The following is a 20863-nucleotide window of genomic DNA, read 5'->3' as shown; positions in this document are numbered from 1 at the left end:
AGAAAATTCCTAACATCAAAACCAACCCAACAGGGAGTTCGGCGCTCGAGAAATGGAGATTTACGGCTCAGCAGCCCCTCCTCATACAAAGCTGGTACTGTACGAGCATATATCCCCCAAGGATTACCCGGGACACGTCTGCAGGGAAGGAGAAGGCTCCGTGCCTGCCTCAGCGCGGGGGCACCAGAAAGCTGCCTGCACCTCGGCCTGCCCCAGCTGCACACGTCGCAGAGTCAGAGGGCGAGGATTAATCAAAACAGGCCTCCAAAACAGCCCTGCCAGTAACTAGGCTTTATAAGGGGAATGGAAGAGGCAGGGAAGATGCATTTAAAGCTACCAGGTCAGCCATGAAGCACACGCCTTGCTACAGCCACGCAGATGAGGGGGTCTGAGCGCTTTTAGGGTACAGAGAGGGGACGGCGCAGCCCTGCAGGATGGTCCCGGCTCTGTCTCAACACCAGCAGGATGCTGCTGACACCAGGACAGCCTCTGCTCCACTCCCCAGGGGCTGCTGTGGTCCCACTGCGGGCTGCTGGCACCCACACTCACACCTGGGGGATGTTCGGGGAGCCCCATCGGGCTGGGGAAGCCGCGGGTCCTGCAGCACCGCGGGGCTGTCGCAGGTCCGAGGCCGTTCTCTGGCTGCCAAGAGGCAGGAGCGTGGGGTTTGTGAGCACCGGTGCAATCCAGAGCGAAGAAATCAAAACCCAGCACAGCTCCCGGCTGCCAAAAGCCTCGTGAGCGTGTCCTAACTCCATCAGGTCCCGTCCCCAGGGTCTGCCTTACGAGCTACCAGCACTGAATTTAGGATTGATTTTGCAGTACCCATCCTGAAGTGGCAGAAAACACCCGATAGTGGAAGAAGCCACAGGGTAAAATTCCTTCAGTTGCCTTTAATGCGCTGTGATGGACACCACCAGTCAGGTCTGAAACACACTTGGCGTTGCCCTCAGCCCAGAGGACACATCCCTGGCACAGCAGCACCGCGGAGTTTTGCTCGTGGCATTTCTGCCCTGCTGGGGGACCCACGCAGGCACGATGCTTCCCAACAGGACACGTTGTTTTGGGCACTTCCCAAGAGCAGCGTTCGCGTTCCTGTTCTCACACTTCGGGGGAAATGCTTTCAATGAACAGCAGCAACCCCAAACACGGAATTAGAAACATGAGGCACGTCCCTGTCCTCTCCATTTATCTTCTCGCAAAGACAGCCAGCCACGAGCTTACAGTCAGTAAATCCCACGGAGTTTCTGTGGGGTCCTTCTCGCCTTCCAGCCCAATGCTGGAAAGAAATGTCCCTACCCAAACATCCTCCAGTCCGAACTCCTCGCGTCCTTCTGGCTCTCAGCAGTGCTCTGAGTCACGATGCAGCCACAGCAGTGCCTGGTGAGAGGCTGAAACTCGACTCGAAGCCAAGCCTGGGGCTCAGCGCTCTGTAACGGGAAGCCAACAGCCAAAAAAAGGCCTCGTGCTGCCGGCTGCACTAAATACCCAGCATGCTAACTTATCTCTTACTGCAGCATTTTGCAGGAAAGAACCAGAACTGCTGGGTCCTCGCTGCTTCAGCCACGGCTCAGCCAAAGCCCAGCTCAGGTTCTCCTACCCCGCTCCTGCTCCCGGGGCCAAACACCATTCCCTGCTCCATGCCCCAGAGCAACGTGAGCACTACTGCACGATGCTGGGACACATCCCTTCCAGCTGGGACTGCAATTTTGGGACACAAAGCAGGCAGCCAACATCTCACACCCTCTTCTTTCCAGCTCGTACGGGCTAGGCCCATCTCTAGTCAGAGCACAGAAAACATTCAGGAGGCTGTGACCGCAGTGAACCTCCCCCTGGAACGAGACCCACATCCTGGTATTCAGAGCGATGTCTCGTCAAATCTGCTGAGTCCCCTGCCTTGCCACCCTTATCTCGTAGAGTGCGACAGCCTGCCGGAAAAAAATCAAGGCAGATTGCTTGCTTCAAGCGCACGTGCTGAGAAAACTCACAAAGATGGAGCAGTCGCTCCAAAAATAGAGCTGGCAAAAAAGCCAGACTTTTTCGTTCCATGTTTAGTTCCAGTACAGTTCTGCCCCACCAATATTGCAAGAGAAATGGTTGTGTTTTTTTTTTTGTTTTTTTTTTTTTTCCAGAGCCTTTATTTAGCTCCTATTATCAGGCAGATGAATAAAAAGCTCTGTGCTCCCAGACTCTTGGGCAATTTCTTTTTCCCTTCTCCACAGGGCAGGGAGGTGCAAACCAGCTCTGATGCACACACTTGCCTCCAGGCAAGCAGATCTCAGGCTCTCAACATCTCCAAAAAAAACACCAGGTGCAACTCAGCCCCCCTTCATTTCACACAGTGAATCCTCAGCCAGGACACTCAGCCAGGGGTATTTTATGGTGCCATCTCCCTGCTGGCAGTGGTTTTGGAGCCAGTTTCCCCAGGGACCATCGCTCGCAGTGCCTGGAAGGACGGAGCCAGTCCCGGAGCCAGCAGGGGAAGGTGGAGGTGAGGGCAGTTCCTCCACCTCCCTCCCACTCTTCCCTCTGCTTATCTGGGCACTGGGCAGCTTTACGAGCACCAAAACACCACGGAAATGTAATTCTGATTACTGCCCACTGCTAAGATTTTGAAGAACAAAACTGAGGACCTGGGAGGCAAGAGAAACCCCGCTGCTGTTGGGGCAGCGCATCCTCTGCCCACCCATCAGCACACGGCAGCGAGCTCCCCCAGCTCCTCGTTCCCTCTCTCCAGGCACCGATTGCAGTTTTCCAGCCCCGGGAGACACACGTGAAAACAAGGCAGCAAACCAGAACCAGCCCCATCCCGAGTTTCTTTGGTGAGGTCTCGCTCACACTCCTCCAAGGTGCCGCAAAGCCACACAGCAGCATTTAGTAAACAAACTACATCCCGGAAAGCCAGGGAGCTTCTGACTTGCCCTTGAATTTCTCCAGGTCAGCACCCTGCCCCTTTTAGATCTTCTGCCTCTAATCATTTATTGTCATTGAAGCAATGGGTTTACTCATTAACTGCCTGGCTGAGCTTCAGCTGTCCCAGAGCAGCGTTATTTCCTCCTAGCCCAGCCTTCAGAATCCTTCATTAAAATATCTGTGTTGAGCTGCTGGGAGGTACGTGCCTACATTTAGTCACATGAGAACAATTTCAGCCCTTCTAGAAAGCAAAACGGTGTTGGGGCTGTTCCGACGTGGCTGCAGGGACAGGTGACCACCAAGACTCGGGGGAAAGGGACTGAGCTCTGCACTGAGCCATTTTCGAGTTTTTCTCTTAAAACTCAAGAGTTTGAGAGAAATCAAAGAAAACCCTCTCCTGTTCTCCACGGGCTGGGAACCAGAGACCAGCACGAAACCTGCTCAGTGTCATAAGGCAGCAGCAACCCAATGTTTTATGATGGTATTTTCTGAACGGTGCCTGTTCAGCCCCTTCCTAAGCAGCATGGCTTTTGTCAACAGCCGATGGACAGCTTTCCACAAAGGATTTTTTTCTTTAAATGCCGCTTCTGAGAAGGATTTGGCTTGTTCGCCGATCTCACACACAGCTCTGCTTTATCTTCGCAGCATCCTCCTGGGCGAGCTGTCCCTCCCTGGGCACTGCCACGCACGCCTCCTGCCAAAAATCCTCGGGGGACCAAATCCGGGCACCCGGCACGAACCAGGGCAGAGCGGTGCTGCTGCGAGGCTTAGGGAGCATCCAGCAAGGTCCTGGGGCTGCAAACAGCCCGTGCGATGTGGCTACACCTGGGGGATGCTGATGCATCAGCCTGGATGTGCTTCAACACATACGTGTGCTCAGCCCCAGCTCACAAGCATCCCCTCTGAATTCAGGAGCTGGTTTCTGTGCTAGCCCAGCAGCCAGCCCAGTGTCGCCGAAGCCAGACGCGCTCACGGGGCGTGCAGGTAACTGGAGGCATCACAGCAGAGCAAAAAGCTGTCAGGGCGGGAGGGGATGGCTGGAATTCCTCGAGAGGATGCTTCAGCCACTTCCAGATAAGGATTCGCCCACCCCAGGCTTTCACTGGGCATTAGGAGATATCCGGCACTCAGCTGAGATGCCCTTTGCACTTTCTAGGCTGGTGGGAGAGGTGTAAGGTATCTGCTTAGAGACAAGACTTAAATATTTGTCTTTAGCCCAAACTTGAACTAGCACAGCCCCAGGGAAGGGCTAAGTGGGCTTTTCTGCCACCACAGAGCAGATGCCCTTCGGTACCCCGCACAGGGGGATGGATGCTGGCCCCCAAGGCCAGCCCAGCCCTGGAGCAGGCTGAGGCACCCCGTGGGACACAGGGAGGAGCGGGTGCCCCCACAACAAGGACTGAAAACCTCCCAGTTGCCTTAATCCTCCTGCAAACGCCAGTGCAAGCCCAGCACCATGGGGCAGTAAAGATGCCCTTAACACTCCCTAATCCTTCAGTGATAAGATGGATAAGATCCCATGACCGTATTCAGGATTTCAGGATCTCAGACTATTTACCTTGAGGTGTCGACTCTCTGTGACTGTCAAATGCTTCCAGGAAGATTCTGGGAATGGTTTTTTGGGAGCCAGCTGTTCTGGGAGAGCATCTGCATCGTAAGCAGCTGGCAGGATTAGGGGCAACTCCCACTGGGCTCCTCCAAAGGGCTGCGCTCCTCCCAGGAAGGCCTTACTTGGAAAGAGGGGTAAGGAAAAAGGGACTCAAAGAAGAAAAGGGGAAAACGAACTCGTGCAGAGCCACCTGATGTGCACAAATGAAGACGGTGAAGTGCTCGCCAGCAGCTCCAGGCAGCTAGGTGGGCAACGATGCCCCCCAAAGACCTGCTACTGCAGAGGAATTTCACTGGGAGTCACTCAAATCCTGCCGGCTGACCCAAGCCAGCCACCTACACAGAGATGGCTTTGAGGACACACACAAAAAACGTTCTTGGAGCTGATTTTTCAAAGGCTCTTTGTACGTTGCCTTAATTCTGCTCCATGCATCTACCAGAAGCGTGCCGCTGATTTCAGCAAAAAGAAAACTGTGCTAGCAAAGAGTCTACTCGCCCCAAAATATACGGAAAAACGAGCTTCTCTATAAATAGAGGGCTCAGGGAGTTCCTGCTTGCTAATCCTGATGGGAGTGCTTGCATCCTAAATCTGAAATCGCTCAGAAAGCAGGACTGGGGGATGCGATACGACAGCAGTTATTTGAGGCAGCAAGACACAGCTCTCTTCAGGGAGCTGTCACTTCTCACGTAGGGAGAGTCTTTTTTTGGTAACTCCGCGAGAACTGGTCTCTCTCTTTGCTCTGTTATTCTTAGGAGGCTTTCTGTATGGATTTCAGCACGTTTCTGAAATAGCATCTCGCACATTTAATCACCGAATGCATTCAGGACGTTCGTTTTGCATAATACGAAGCAGTAAATAAATGAAATGAAGCAGTATATAAATGAAAAAGATAAACCGTGAAATGAGGCCTCCAAGGGAAAGTTTTTTAGAGCTATTGCTTCTAAATGGTTATTAATAGAGATCCAGCCGCCTCCTTCTTTTCCATGTCATGACAACAGCTGGAAGCCAAAACCAATTGCGAAGAGCAGCAGTGGAAGACCCAGTGGGCAGATGCGCTTTTATTTGTGCCCCATGAGCCTCAGAGATTTACTAAAGGGAAAGCATTGATGCAGTTTTTAATGCCAGACAGACTTGAAGAGCTAAAAGGGAAAATATCTCCAGGTGCACCAGTACACCAAGGAAGACTTCACCACCAGACAGCGCGCATGTATGGAGGAGGGAATGGCACAGTGTGTGCCACTACATCACGGTTACAAAACCAGCCATCCGCTGCTCCCTGGGTTATAGGAGCTGGTTGGGGAGGCTGAAGGCAGACCTACACTCACCACTCTGCAGCCAGGACGGCGAAGTTCAGTGGCAGCATCCTCCGACAGCCCTCCCCGAGCTCACAGCCCATCTGGCCCCGGAACAGCTGACGGAGAAGGCGTCTTGGCGCAAACAGCCATGGGATGTGGACTGAGACAAACCAGGCACTTCTGCTGCATTTTTCAAAGGGTTGTGGAGGAGGGAGAAGGTCTAATTTTAATGAAAACCATGTCCTCCTTTCTTTCCCCCAGTAACCGACCATCTCTGTGCAGCAACCACTAGCACGGCCTGGAGGAGAGCCCGGCCCAGGCCCCATCCCCTGCTGCACTGACCGGGGCTGTGGGCACAGGGTGGGACCTCTCAGGGCATCCATTCCTCAGACAGAGAAGAATGAGCTTCATGTTGAGAGCTCTCTTGTAACAACTGCCTGGTATCTCCTCTTTACCAATGTGCAGTCTAATAGGGTTGAAACTCTGACCTTGAGCACAAGGAGAAGAAAGAATCCCATTAAAAGATCGTGTTCATCCCTCCTCCAGCCCAGCACAACACTCCTATGAGAGGATTTCACCAAGAGGGTGTCAGATTGGGAGCAGCACCAAGCTCTTTCCCATCTCCTCTGACTGTATTTTAACAGCTCTTGGTTAATTTGGTTAATGGCTCACCATCTGTGTGCATGCCGAGGTGCGGACAACGAAGCGCCCACAGTCACGGATTGCTCTGCTGGTAAAACACACAGAAGGAATCCGTGACTTTGGCAGCAGCCATAACAAAACTCATCATGAGACACGGCACGTTGCTGACCAGGTGTATGGGCACAGCTGGCACGATGCAAAGCGTTCATGTCCTGACAAAGTGAGGCCTCAGCGGACCTGCGAGCGGAGCGGCCTCCCCCAGGCCGAAGGCTCCCACACAACCCAGGAGGAATTTCAGCCTGCGCTGGGCCAAAATTCCTCAACTTCCTCCCAGCAGCAAGCAGCAACTCGCTAAGCAGTCTGGTGTGACCTTTCATCCTGCTTCGTTTCTGCTCCGCAATCAAAGACAACCAGCACAGCGCAGCGCGGCCTCCTGGGTTTGCCCAATTTCTGTATGGGAACGGTGTGGGCACCTGAAGATCAGCTTGGGAGTGCTCATCTTCATAAATAAAAATAAATAAAAATAAAGCACGGTGGTGTAACGCAGGGCACCTTCATCTCACAGCTCACCCCCAAGCTCAGTGATCACCACTTGCGGTTAAATGGCATGAGAAAAAACGGGGTTCCTGCCGAGGAGGAAGCCCTATGAGGGACCTCGTGACTCAGGGCAGGTATAAGAGGAAATCCCTTAATTTGACTGAGATTTAAGTATTTTTAGAGCAAAGTACGGATGATGTCATACACCTTTGAACACAATGGCCTCATGTCTAATAGCACAGTGCTCTGAGCTACCCCAAAGCTGCCTCGGGCACATCGCGCGCCCAGCTGGCTGCCTTGAACTTCCAGTGCCGGCTCACCCCTGCTCCCTGCGCAGCGTTATCTCTGCTCGCAGGACTTACTCCAGCCTTTTCTTCTCTTATCACCAGCTCCTTCCTGCCCAGCTTCAAGAACGTTTAACATCACAGAAAAGAGCGCGAGCTAAAAATATATATTTATATGTATATATTTATACACACGGACACCAATCTGACTGACAACCTGGCTATTCAGCACCGGTGGCAGAGGCAGGCTGGCGTTTTGCATGCATGGAAGAGGAGAAGATGTCTCCTCTGGCCAGTAGGGATGGGAAACCTGCAAAATTCCTCCGGTCCCTTGAGTGCATCGTGGTGAAGTGTTGCTGTGAACTCAGCCCGAACCAGCCAGACCTACCTGCGGCCCATTGTTAATCTCACACAAGCAGCAGCGCTGGGTTTGAAGGAAAGGGAGAAGAGAAAAGGCAAACGTCTCAGCTGCATACATATATATACATATATATATATAATACATACATATATACATATATATGTATGTATATATATGCATATGTAAAGAAAATAAATAAATGAGCAAATAAACTCAGCCCCAAGCTCCCTGGTCCCAGCACTTCCCCCATGGGTCAGGGTTCCTGAGTCACAGCCGCAATCCGAGGCCAGGCTCCTGCTGTGGGATTTTTGCTCGAGCCCTATCTCCAGGAAGAGCGCGGTTACGACACCAGAGGCACCATGCAAGACAAACGCTATCTCCTGAGATAAGGCTCGTCTGTGGTGAAAGGAAATTGGCTGCTTTGTTCCCAGCCAGAGCCCCTCTCCAAGCACCTTTCCGCGTGCGCTCCCATCTCCTCCGCTGAGCCTCGGAGCGCCGTGGGTCGGGGCTGGGGCCCGTGCGGAGCCCAGGAATAAATAAATCAGGGAGCGGGCTCGCTGCCAGCACAGCCGGCAGCCAGGGCTGTGGTTGTTGGTGGGACAGCCTCCCCAGAACCCAGTTAATTGGGCCCTTTAGACTCGCTTCAGCTTTTGAAAGGAGGCCACCGTCCCGCACCGCTGTTTGCCTGCTGCAGAAGCGAACTCGGCAGCCCCATCCATCACAGCCCGGTGCTAACGAAGGCCAGCGATCAATTAGCAATCCCCACCGCAGAAGTTTCTGAAGCCCAGATGTGCTGCGGGGTGTTCACCTACCCTGGCTACCCTGCAAGTCTCTCGCAAAGCAGCTTTGAGGTCATCTGGGCCATTCGAGTCCGGTGCTATTTTTAGGGCTCCAAATCGTGGCGGGATATCCGGGAAGACTTCACAGATTGAGTCCAATTCCCACAGAGTTCAAGACCCAATTGCTCACCAACTCATTCTATCCTCAAGGGCTTTTTCTTAGCATTTGGCTTATGCCCTCCTGCTTTCATTGGTATTTTAATTCTTTTAAAAATATTCTTATTAAACATCGCTTTAAAGGGAAACACATGCTGCCGTCTTTGCGGGCAAAACGTTTTAAAGCATTCACCACATTGGGAAGGAAAATCTCAAACGTGAGAAGCCCTTTCACAGCCCACCTCTCCTGTTAGCTTTGGGCTGGGGTAAGGGAAAACGGGAGAGGCCAAAAGGATGGAGATGCCTTCAGAGGTTCTCAGGCAGGAGAACACCACAGCTGATTTCTGCAATTTGGTGTCAGCAGAGAGAGCAGATATGACACACACACACACTTACGAGCTTGTCCCATCCCACAGCAGCGTTCAAGCCTGTTCCCATTGCCATAGGGGTCTCTGTGTGCCCCTCACACCCCAAACACCACAAGGGCTGTGCGAGCGCTGCCTGCTCCCAGCTGCAGAACTGGGACCACAGCAGAGACTGGTGCCTCAGGCCAATGTCCCACTTGAGGGACCACGGCTTCCTTTCCTGTCTGAGAAAGATTTTAGTTGCACTTTCCAGCTCTGCTCTTTCTCTGTCAGTGACCTCATCTCTCACTGGGGGCTTATTCTGATTCATACTCTTTTGAAATTCAATTAGCTCATGGCAAAATTTTTGGTATTTTTTCCCTCTCACACCGACAGATCACCCACAGCATCAGATGAGATGTTGCCTCGTACTGCTCCAAGGGCTTGTTCAGGGATGCGTCCCCATTACACCACTTTCAGCCGAGCTGAGTTAGAGAAGGGATTGCTGCCAACCATTGATGACAGCCCTCTCTCTCCATCTTTCCCTACCCTTCCAAAAAGACACTTTCTTTTCTTTCCAAGAAGACCTGTGTGCTGCCATCAGTCCCCAGCGTCACCACAGGATCTGCCGGGGGGAGCTCACCCAGAGGCAGCCACCACAGCCAGCAACACCGGCAGCCACACGAATTCATCTCCTCTAACCCCTGGCACCTCCTTGACCAAAGAGGGGAAGCACGTGCCAAACTTGGGAGCCTTAATTACCCAAGGTTAGGAGGAATAAGTGGAAGGCTGTATCCTGGGACCCCCCTGGTAGTGGAGACGCCCTGGTCATGCTGGCCTGGCCAAGACCACCAGAAGCGCGCAAGCTGGAGCCAACCTTGGCAGAGGAGGCAACGCTCCACAAAACTGGAATTCACCCCTCCTCCACCTCCTAACCCAAAATAGCCCCATCGCTGGCTCTCGAGATCACTCCAGGACTCGAGGGCTCAGGGGTCAGATGAGGAGAGAGGCGCCGTGGGCTGGAGAGGTGCCACCGAGGCAGCGACGTGCAGCGTGCTCGCTCAAAGGGGCTGCTAAAAATCGCTTATTTCTGCTTTTAATTTTTTTTTTAAATTAATGCAAAGCTGCCTACAGGTAGACCTGGACACTCGGTTATTGAATCTGTACCCAAATAAAAAAAGCGACTGCACTCAGCCTAAGCTGATGTATTAAGGCAAGACCCCAGCGCCTCCCCGGCCCCTTCGTCATGTCAGTGGTTGCTCCCCGCCGCACGCTGCTGTGCGGAGAACAAATGACACTAACCCGCTTGTCTACAGCACATTATGCTTTGAATTATTTATTGCCACCCCAATCGGAAGAAAGAAACATTTCTCTCTCGGACATAATGAAGAACACATTTCCAGTACTTAACAGCTGGAAGCCGGAAAGGTAGCCAGAGAAAATCCCTAACTATTTTTTTTTTTTTCCCTTTAAAGTAAGCAGCTGGAAAACTCATTTGCTGGGGAAGAGGAACCCTCCCAAACCAACTCGGGGAAAGAGTCAATTAAACTCGGTCACAATTCACAGGCAGGAGCTGATAAGATCACATGAGTGTGATATCAACCGTGCTATTGATAGTTTCTGATATTTTCTGACGGCAGCGGGATGAAAAGAGGCGGCTTGTATGGAATGAACTCCAGCAACACCCCCTGGCAGAGATTTTCAGTGTGGTTTCGATCAGCTACTGAAATATCAGGGGATTCTTTAATCCCTTCCCCACAGCTCAGCAACCGATGTGCTCCGGGTGCTGCTTCGAGCTGTCCCTGGGCCCAGCCCCAAACAGAGCAGAGGTGATGCTGAGCACGACACGCACACAAAATGCTGCTTTGGCTCGTGCTCACACCAACCCTGCAAAGACCAGGGACCCCTTAGCACTTTCCTGATTACACATCCCTCTCTGCTCCTTCAGCACACGCCAAGGGCTGGAGGCAGTCACTGACTGCAAATCCCAGGGCAGGGGCGTTGAGGCGAGGTGGGCAGGAGCGGGGCTGTGCTAGCTGCCAACAGATCTGTGCCCTCCGTCGTGGCTGAGGTGTGACTTCAGCTGGTGTTAGGCTGCCCAAACCTGGCCTTGCCAGAGGCACTCCTGGGGTCCTGGGGGCTGGGCCTCTCGCCCCTTGCCCCCAGGGAAGCTCCCCCTGTGGATGCACCACTTGCTTTTCCCAGACATGTGAGCAGCTGACAGCAAGGTCCTGCTGCAGATGGGCTGTCTGGGAAAACGTTTCTCCTCCAAACTTCAAGACAGGTTCAAATTCTTTCAGAGGGAGGACTCACGCGGGGTTGTTTTCTAAACACATGCAGTGTTATCACAACTAATAACATGAAATTAGGGGCTCGCTGTGTGGCAGGAGGACAGGCAGTCCCTCGGGGGCCGCAGCCCCCTGGCTGTGCAGCAGAGGTGCCAGAAGCACTGCAGAGGTCTCCATGGACCCAGCAGCAGCTATGAGGGAAAAGAGAAGGTGTGATCCAGCCAAAAGCCTTCCCATGCGCCATCCTACATGCTCTGTCTCCTGTAGCTATGGGACAAGAGACATTTAAAGGCGTTGTCCCAGTCTCTTGCCAGCACCAGACCCCATAGGCAGGTCCAAAAGGGACTGTGCCATCTCCTGTGCCCTGGGGATGTGCGGTGAGCCTCCCCTTCCCTGAGCTGCTCCCTGGCTGCCACTGAGCAGGCACGGGGAGAAGAGCTGCTGCTCCTGGCAGCCGCAGGGAGAGAAGTTTGCTCACGCTGTGCTCCAGCGCTCAGTTATCTGTCTCAGCAGGCGATTGGGCTGTGCCAGAACAAACAGGACAGCAAATAAACAAGGCGTTAAGAAGAAATGCGCTGCAGACACGTGCGGTCACTCTGGTCTTCAGCCCCAGTGGCTCCCGGGGCTCAGACATCTGCAGAAGCTTTGCTTTGCTTGCCACAGAGCCTTGCTCCTCTCTGACCCGCCCCAGGACCGCCGAGCAGGTAACCTGGCTGCAGAAAGCGCAAACGCAGTGGTTTCACTTTGCTTGAGGGCTGATGCTCTCAAAACATCTCCAGCTCTCCTGGTCAGAAAGGTATCAGCACACAAGGAAGAGGCCAACTGCAAACAGCATCACTCCCGGGAGCACTTCTGCTCAGGCAGCCTCCAGCAGCACCAAATTTCTGGCCTGTGAGGCACGGAGGAGCCCCAGCAGCCAGGCACTGTTGGACTGAACTTCCCCGGGCCGGAGGAGCGGTGTGTTGTGTTTGAGGCCATGCCCCTGACCTAGTTTCGTGCTCGCAGCAGTGCACCTGTTCCCCCCTCTCCCTTTCAGCAACCCGACCCCAGGCAGCTACACCACCAACCTGCTCGCATCCTGTCCCCCCAGCCCCGTCCCAGCCCTGGGGACATTGAGATGCACAGGACAGGAGCGCCAAGCCACACTGGGGCTGGCTGCTGACGTGAGATGAGGACATCGGGATGTGGGTAAAATAAACCCCAAAGCTTTTCCACCGAAGACAGAGCCCCAGCCTGCACAGCACCCAAGCGCCCATCCCTGCTCCCTGCCCAGAAAATAGCACTGCTGGGGTGGAGCGGGGGATTTACTGTGCTCCAACACAAGCAAAACAGACAGCGATGCAAGGAGGGGTTGTGGAAGCAGCATAAGCTCGGGGTTATAACCTCAGCGTGCCTCCAACAGCCGCTGCATGTCCTCGCTGTCCCCTGCAGCTCGCCTCTGTGGGGATGGGGGCAGCCACACGAGATTAACGAGGAGCTGCAGCACGTTATGCCCCCACGAGATTAACGAGGAGCTTTTAATGACCCGGTGTGAAGAACCCGAAACACTTCTACAGCGGCAAAGAGCAGCAGCCATCGCACTTCTGTTCCTCGCCCAACACTCACAGCTCTTCTACGGCAGGGGACTTGGGAGCATGATTTAGTGCAGAGCTGTGCACAGCAGTGACATAAACACCGGGGGGACAAGAAGCAGCTCCTGGAGGACAAGCAGCAGCCCTCAGCGGGACGCAGCCCATCCTGAGAGGTGCTCTGCAGTCCATGGGAGGCCACTGCACTGTACGGCCCTGCTCCCAGGGGTAGGTTTATAAATATTTTCCAGGATAAACATTTGTAAACAGCGCCTTTCAACTCAGCCGAGAACTGAGTCTTGATCTCCTGCTCTCACAGAGAGTCGTCCTCTTCAAAGGAGGGGAGGCAGAGCCATGCGTGCACACGGGGCAGCTCCAAGCAACCCGCCCTGTTTGGCACCAGCCTCCAGAGCTGTCGTGGTGGGGTTTGTGCTCGTGGTGTGTCCACCAGACGCAGCCCCAGCCTCCCCTGCCATGCCTCCCTGCACCGCTCCCAGGCATGGGGTCCGTCGCCCTGGTGGCCCTACAGAAAGGGGATCTGCCCGGGGAAACACGATCACCTCTGCTGCGAGGGACAGGGGTCAGATTCTGCTGAGATCAGAGCAAAGCAGGCTGGCATCCGACTCCGAGCCTCACAATTCCTGAAATCAATACACGGCCCGCCGTGGTAACTTCACCTCCTCTGCTCTTTGAAGAGTTCCCTCCCGTCCCCCTCCACCGGCCACGAAAGCAGGCACTGGGTGGTCCCTCCCAGTGCTGTAAATTGGCTTGTTGAAAGCAAAAGCAAGGTCAGCCGCCTTATAAACTGCGCAAAACCAGCAGTGCTGGACAGCTATTGGCATGGTATTCAGGGATATGCATGGCCACACAGCTGCTTGCACCACAGCAGGTGTACCTCGTCCAGGTACAGCCACAGACACACAGATTTCCCCCAAATGGTGGGCAAAGATGCAGCTCTTAGCACCATGCCCCAGACCTTCAGCTCTGGCTACAGAATGAGGTAAAAGCGTTGTAATTGTTGAGCTGCTGCCCATCACGGTGGATAATAAACCCTCCATGCATAAAACACACCCTCTGGGGAAGCAGAGCTCCGGCTCTGCACTCCTTAGCTCCTGCCATCAAACAACTCAGGTGTCCTTGCGAGGTACAGTGATAAACCCACAGCTTTTTCCTTCAGGTTCAACCACAAGAGGGCAACAGCCTGGGCACACAGCTGATCAAAACCTGAGGTCTGCCAGGAGGTGACCGCACGCTGCAAAGCCACCGCTGAATGCTCGTAGAAGGAAAAGGGAAAGGAAACACAGGAGTAGCTGCAATGCTTCTCATCAGAGACGTTGTTTTTGTGAGCTGTGCAGGAGAACTGCAGCTGGGCTGCCTCTCCTCCCAAGAGGCAGGACGCAGTGCATGGGGCTGCTGAGACCCAGCCTGGCTGGAGCCACTGACCGAAGGGACCGGTGAGCCCTGTTCCACCGCCCAGACCTCAAGTGCGGCTGCTTGCTGGTCCCCCAGTCCGCCTGGGACTACTGCAAGCACCTTCCCAGAACCTCACAGCATCCTCATTCTGCTGGCAGGCAGAGATCAGGGCACAGAGAGCAGAAAGAAGGCCAGCCAGCCACTTGGCAGAGAGCTTCAGGCCAGTTTTCAGCCCCATTCCATGAGCAGACCTTCACATGAGGATCCGCAGCTCTGTGCTGCAGCAGCACGCTCCAAACCCTCCTTCCTCAAACCCTAAAACTACGGTTTCTTGTAAAACCCTAGCAGTTTGGAAAAACCCAGCTGTCCTGCAGGTATTCCCACCGCTCTCAGCCTTGCCTTTCGCGGCCAGCCTGCGGCATCGCTGCAGGGCAAACACATTTACTGCTTGCTCAGCCCCTCCTGCCTCCCTGCTCCCACTGCCCAGCCCTGGAAAGGAACAGAGATAAGGGGAGCGCTGCAGAGAACACAAGGGCTTAAGAAAGCTGCGATTGAGTAGAGATAAGAGCTCTGGGCGTGTAGGCACGCACCACTGGAAGAAAGACCACCGGTGAAAGAAGGGAGCACGTGTGCGCTGGCACGCGGCCAGGGTGGGGGCACAACGTAACCACCCCACTTACCTGGAAGGTTAAAAAGTTTTTAAGCAGCGGCATTATCACCCTCAGGGTGCCCCTGCCTGATTAAATACATCTAACTGATGCTTGCCATTGTGGCTCCGTGCAGATGCTTGTGATGTCTGGGTAGCCCGGCACGGTGGAAAGAGGCGCACGGCACAAACGAGCATCCTGCTCCTCTGCCCCACGGCCTGGGGTAGCTGCTTGGGCCTTTTGGGGGAAAAAGCAGCAAAAAGATGGAAGTAAAAGGATCAAGGCTGTGGCCAGGACCCATCCACCCAGCCTGGGAGCAGAGCTGTTTGTGGCTGGGCAGGCACAGCACCGGCACTGAGGCTGTTTGATGAGTGGCACGTGGTGGCAGGGCTGCACAAGGCCCCTTTTTGGTGCGAGCACTTTGCTCACCACAGATCCCAAGCGATTCGCTGTGTCTTTGTGCGGTCTGATCACCTCCAAGGAGCAGGCTCTAGGCCCTGTAATCTCTGTGTGACCCTAAACCGTGCTCTAGATCGCAAACGTGGTGGTGGGGACCGGGGGAAGGAGAGCGCTGGTGCACGGCAGAGGCCTTGGAGCATCCTCCTCCCCTGGTGCTACAAACCCAGGCTCCCCAAATGCTCCCAGCCTGCTGCTCCGACAGGCACCCTCTGCAAAGCCCTGCTACCAGAATTGTCCTACATAACGTTGTTAGCCTCATTCAGCCAATAAGCCACAAACAGGGGGGAAAGAAAAATGAGGAGTTAACTGGATACAAAAATGACACCTCCAAACGCCCCTGACTTGCAGCATCGAGATGCAATCCCCTCCCTGCACCACGCTCAAAGAGCTGGGCAGAGCCTGCTGGAAAGGGACCTGGGATGAGCGGGGCTGTGCAGAGCCCACACCAGCTCCAGCTTCCCACCTGGTAAATCCGAAGCAAGCATTTCAGCGGCCAGCCCCAGAACAAAGCAGTTGCAGGAACTCGGTGCAGCCCTCCCTGGGAGCACACGATCCCTGGGTTCCTCAATGAGACCCGCTCATTTTTCACACCGTTAAGGGAAAAGCAAACAGCTTCAACATTTCTGTGCCTACATTAGGCTCTCAAGCACATTTGCTGCCTATCTTATCAGCAGGGCTTTAGCAGCCTTTCTAAGTTGTTTCAAGACTTTGGCCTTCAGAAAGCTGGAAAGGGGGGTGGAAAAACCCTCTATTCATACTTACCAAAGCACAGCACATTTTCAAGAGGACATTCCTCCCATCCAGAGCAAACAAATGCTCCTGCCTGTATGTTTGATGCATTGTTTAAGTTACAGTAACACCAACCCAGATTCGTTGTGCAAGACAATTTCAGTTTTCTTAGGAGTTCCTGGACCAATTTACAAGTGGAACGGAGAAGCCAGACAAAAGAACACTTGTCTCTGCTTTAGAGAGGATGCAGGATGATTTACACCCCGGTTTTACAAGCTAGGACCACAGCCTCGTTGGGATGGGCTCTTCAGAGCATGCAAAGAGGTGTACAAACCTGGGAGCTGCTCCATGAGCAAACACTCTAGGCTCTGTAACACTAAAAATTAAAAAAATGCAGTAAGAGCTGTAGCGAGACCCTTTTTAGTAGCAAATCAGCAAGGCTTTGTTGTTAAGTTTACTCAGGAAGGCCTTGGCTGAGCCACTGGCTGACAAAAGGAACAGCCAAGTCCCCTTAAAACTCCAACAACTCCCTGCTTTTCTTGCCACCATCACCGTGGGTCTGGATTTGTTACAAAAGGCTTTCTGCAGTCACAGCAGGGCTTCGGTGGCACCACGGAGAGCCTCCAGCTACAAGTGGTGAACGATGCAGGGGAAGCCGACAGCCACGCAGCTGAATTCACAAGCTGACACAAGCTCAGCACTTAATTTGCCAAAAAACCACAGAAGGCACAACTTGTAGAGCTGTGACACAGCAATTTCACATCAAAGAGGATTTCAGCCCCAGCCTGTCCCCAGCCCACCCAGGTTCTCTCTTTCCTTGCATTTATGGGATCAAAAAAAAATTCCAGTGTCATACATTTCACTCGCAGGGCTGCAGCAAACTCACTCCAAGTTGCATGCCAGCTTCAGCTCCGAGCGTTTCCTTGGGCTGTCCTGTCCTTTAAGAGACTGGGAGAACAAAGAAATCTTGGCAGCTGGCCACGCTACAGGCAAATATTTCCCCCGTTCTCTTGAATGAAGTGGATATCCTGTCACAAACCTGCGCGCTCGGGAAGGGTAAGGAGGAGAAGGAAAGGGAAGAGGATGACTTAGCTAAAGATTGGCACGAAGCGAGAGGTCTCAGCATGCCACCGAAGCCACTGAAAGGATTTCATTTTACACGGCCAAATGCCGAGGAGGAATAACTCACACGAACCTCAGAGGAGCTCCGAGCTCACTGCCACCCAAGAGCAGCGCACCTAAATCCTTCTGAGCGGGTCTGGAGGGGGATTCGGATGTCTCGTTCTGACACCAATTTCTGTCTGGTTCTGACCCAGCTCCACAAGGACACAAACACCATTCCCTTTCTGTTCTCCCCGTCTTTTATTTCCACTTTGCCCATTCCCAGGGCCAAGCAGTGGGTTTGGAAAGTCCCTTTCAGTGCCACCATCAGGCAGCAGCTCCAACTCCCACCCGTACAGAGACCCGACCCCAGCAGGGTCCCTCTGCACGGGCACGGCCAGAACACCGACGTGCTGACATTTCAGCAATGTTGCTTTTTTTTGTGTTTCTTCTACGTGGTTCCTGCAAGCTCTGGCAGCGCTGCGTTTAAAGCTGTTGGTCAGCTGTTAGCAGATTTCAACAATACCAAACCTGGCACGTGCGAGCAAGCTCATTCTTCTGAAAGTCTGCCTTGGAGCCACGCAGCACGTTAGCGTTGGTCAGCAGGTTTCCCACCATGACACTGCCATTCAGAGCCGGCTTCGCTGACCCAACAGCAGCGCATACCAGGGGCAGGGCGGGATTAACATTCCCAATGCCACCGCTAACCCCAGAGATCTGCAGGCGCAGCAGTTGTATGACAGTTTGTGCCACTGCCGGGACGCGCAGAGCTCGCAGGTTTTGGACTCTCACGAACCCCAGCAGCGCCCTCGTGTTCACGGTCCCGTTTACGGAGACTCGCTGTGAACTGATGCCAAGGCAGAAAGCAATGGCTGGTAAATAAAGGAAATAAAAACACACAAAACCCGTCGTGGACTCCAGCCAAAGCCTTCGTGCCCACTGCATTTGGGTGAGCGCAGACTTTGCAGAGGACTGAAGGAGGATTAAGCGGCAGCTTTAGCAAACAGCCAGAACAACGCACGATGAAGGCAGTGGTAGGATTTGTTTGCAGTTGTATGGCTGTTTACTATTTGCAGCTGTGTGCAAATAGCAGAAAGCCATTCTTTTCCCCTTCCGATCAGGCCTTGGCATCATCTGCATTTGAGTGTACCCAAGAGCTGCCTCCAGCAGCACGCCAGCTGGGTTTTGGTTACAGGGCGTGCTCTGATCACTGCAACGAGAACCCTCAGGAAGCCATCAGCAGAGCTCAGCTGAGGGTTTGTGCGTGCAAGAAACAAGAAAGAGCAACTAAATGCATGTGGGAAAAGCTGGGGAAGCTCTCAGGGTTCGGCTGTTTGCTTGTCACTGCACGGGTTACACAAACGACCGAGAGCCCTCAGAATGACCAGCAGCAGATGCGTGATTTACTCTCAGGATCAGCTAGAACAGTTACACGGGCAAGCTTTGCCAGCAGGTCTGCTCGAAAGACATGGTTTTCAGCAGAAACAAGGTATAATGTAAAAGCCCTCAATGGTAACGCAACTCTTCCAGGATAAAGGCACCTTATTCTAACCCCTGGGTAAGCCGGTGTACCATCCAACACAGACACACAGCTCTGCGACCAGGGCTTGGCTAATTTAACCCTGCTGGCAGGGCCACATCTTCCCCAGGTAGATCTGGTGGGCAACGAGAGGTACGGAGCTTCCCACTGCATCCAGGAAACTCAAGTCTCTCACCAACATTTTGCCTCATGCCAATGTTTCCCCCAGCCCTTGCTATTCAACGGAGGGAAGGACAAATCAGACAATCCCAGCACTTCCCTCCAGGAGGCTGAGGAAGCATCCAAGAAGAGGACTAAGGAAGGAAGAGGGTGCCAAGTCCCCAACCTGAGCTACCAGCCCCACCTCTGCTCTCCCCGTATCTGGTGGCTCCATTTCCAGGGCACGTGGGGCAAGCCGAGCGCTCGCAGGAAGGCAGCCCCGTTGCTTCCTGCACTGCACAAACAGGAGCTGGCACGATCCCGACCCACCTCCCATTAGCGGTGACCTCACGTTAACAAAGGCCTTTTTATAGCCACACTTGGCAAGCCCTTCTGTGGGGCACCAAGTCACTCCTCCTGCCCTTGTCTGACTCGGGTGACCTCACCCAAGGAAGCCCCAAGCCACCACGCTGCCCTCACCTCCCGCAGCCATCCACAGGCCACCCTCGAGGCCTCGTCCTCCTCCCTGCATCTCCCCCATCACCAATCCCTGTTCCACCCTCTCCTCAGCACGCCTCTAGAAGCAGAAACTGTGGCCTGTACACACAGATCTGGGACATTTTCCCCCTTAGCTGCCGCAGGCCCTCAGGCTGCTCCTAAGCCATTTGAAGGCTCCCCAGTGCCATCCCACCAGGCTCGTGCCTCCCACCTCGCCCCTTCCTACTCGTCTCCTTTTTATTCTGTCAAGCAGGAGGCAACGTATCATTTACTGCACTGCTTGGCACCCCACACAGGAGGGGAGCTCTGGAATTCGAGGAGCACCGAGTCCAGAAAACAGGAAAGGGCTGAGGATCAAGGCTGGGCGCAGCCCAGGGGCCCCCGTTTACAGCTCTAATAAAAGGATGAGGCAGAGATGAAAGCAGGGCTGAGCCAGGCGTGGTAAGGCAGAGAGGGAAACGTGTGGGGTGGGGCAGGCAGAAGAGGCTTGAAAGAGCAGACAAGCTGACTAGGCAGATGATGAGGTGCATTTTTGTGTGTTCCTTGCCAGCCCTGTGGATTTGAGCCAGGACAGGGCTGTGGCTGGCAGGAATGGCTCCAGAAACCCACCTCGGGAAGCAGGAATTACCCACTCGAGAGACTTCTCACCGTGACCTGGACGAGCATCAAGGACCAAACGCACTGTGCAATGCTTCCCAGCCCATTTCTGGGTCGCAGACACCGGCGCGCTCTGTGTCAGGGCTGTGACCCTCTCTGCTTCCCTTGGGCACGCCGACCTTTACAAACGCTCCCTGCCACGTCTGTCTGCAGCAGGAAAACACAACTCCCCGGCAAGGCAGAGGCCCGACTAGCTGGGTCTGGTCTGTTTTAACTTGCCTGGAGCAGCCACAAAGGGGTCAGCCAACGCCGACCCCGCAGCACGTGTATCTGCACACATTCACACCCGACTCAAGGCACACTCTTGTTTACCAGCCCAGCCAAGCAGACACTTTCCAGGAGAACAGCAAGAAATTACAAGGCTTGCCTTCCAGCTATTCATTGCAAACCAAAGCCTCCCCTATGCCAGCTCCCAGCTTGCCTGACCTCTCCCCGGCTCGCGCTTGCCTTGAGGCTTTCTCCTAATCTTTGAAGAATCCCAGGGAGCGGAGCAGGACCGGGCAGCCTGGCAGGGAGGGAGAGCTCTGCTGCAGGAAACCTCACTGCCAGCCTCCTCATTTCTCATCGTGCCGAAATTTAAAAATAAGCAGTGATACCCAGGGAGAAATCACCCTGGAAATCTTGCATGCGATTTTTAGAAGCGGAGTAATTATCTTTTCATCAGTCGTTACCCGGAGCTGTCCTAGGGGGAAAGCTGAGGCTGAATTTTAACACCTGAATTCTCCTTAGCTGGTTCAGGTCCAGGCAGAGCAAGCAGAGCCTCTGGGAAGATTAAGCAGCTGAAGCACAAGGGTTATTTGTTCAAGATGCAAAGGCCAGTCAGAAATAACCCCTGTGGAAATCACAAAAGGTGCCGCAACGATGAGTGATGTGCTCAGAGCAGATCCTCCTCCACCAGGAGTCTT

At 53.9% G+C, this 20863-nt stretch overlaps 1 protein-coding gene across 1 annotated transcript in view; it reads right to left on the bottom strand.

Annotated features, from left to right (window-relative positions):
• The window catches only part of LOC309884430 (laminin subunit alpha-5-like), a gene marked incomplete at both ends in the record, with an annotated part of 52285 nt that overhangs the window by 19286 nt on the left and 12136 nt on the right, over positions 1-20863 (bottom strand). The window lies entirely within an intron of this gene.

Source organism: Aythya marila (assembly GCF_965140915.1).
Source record: "Aythya marila genome assembly, chromosome: 16".
NCBI lineage: Eukaryota > Metazoa > Chordata > Aves > Anseriformes > Anatidae > Aythya > Aythya marila.
The sequence above is the reverse complement of the archived record's forward strand: the minus strand, read 5'-3'. Positions and strand labels throughout refer to the sequence as shown.